At 37.4% G+C, this 787-nt stretch overlaps 1 non-coding gene across 1 annotated transcript; it reads right to left on the reverse strand.

The window, feature by feature from the left end:
• Positions 1-337: 337 nt before the first annotated feature.
• Positions 338-408, reverse strand: TRNAG-CCC (transfer RNA glycine (anticodon CCC)). Its single transcript has one exon. It is a non-coding gene; the product is annotated as a tRNA-Gly (tRNA).
• Between the last annotated feature and the right edge of the window lie 379 nt (positions 409-787).

Here is a 787-nt window from a genome sequence, read left to right on the forward strand (position 1 = left end):
TTAAATACTGAGTTATATTTAGTGAGTCTTGACGGGCCTAGTTAAATGGGCCGTGCCAGACTAGCCCATGGGCTTGACTTAAGCCTAAGTACGACCCACATATTAGAGCCTATGCCTATATATTGGACCGATCTTGACCGTACCAGAAATTATGTGCTTTGGACCGTCCTATTAGTTACAACACAAAATGTGGTGTTGCAGCGTCTTTGCCCGCGGCAAAATGAAGAGTCCTTGTCATGGCTGGTGGGATTTGGGGATAGGATTTCGGGGCATGCGGTATTACTTAAACAATTTTCAAAAAACAGAGAGGCAAAATATTTAGATTTAACTGATATTATGCGCATCCGGGGAATCGAACCCCGGTCAGTACCGTGGGAGGGTACTATGATACCACTACACCAGATGCGCTAGTTGCATTCAAGCTGAATAGATTAAATATATATTTGTTGAATTCATATACAGGACCCCTTGATGAATACTCCCTCTGCTCCAGTTTAAAAGATGTGCGCATATCAAAATTTAGACTTGATAATATTTGAAGCCAACAATCTTTAAGTAGTACAATACAAATTTAATACAATAGATTTGTGACCAAATATACTATTCGATGATCACAAGTTTATAATCATAAAAAGTAATACTCTACCTATTCTATAATTATAAAACCTTTTTCTAGATACATAATATTGTATGCACTTAATTATGCATTATATCTTGACCCATAGGTAAACAAATAGAAATGCTAAAGCGTCTTAGGGCGTGTTTGGTTTGAGGAATCATTCTATAC

This window comes from Zea mays, chromosome 4, assembly GCF_902167145.1.
Source record: "Zea mays cultivar B73 chromosome 4, Zm-B73-REFERENCE-NAM-5.0, whole genome shotgun sequence".
Taxonomy (NCBI): Eukaryota; Viridiplantae; Streptophyta; class Magnoliopsida; order Poales; family Poaceae; genus Zea; species Zea mays.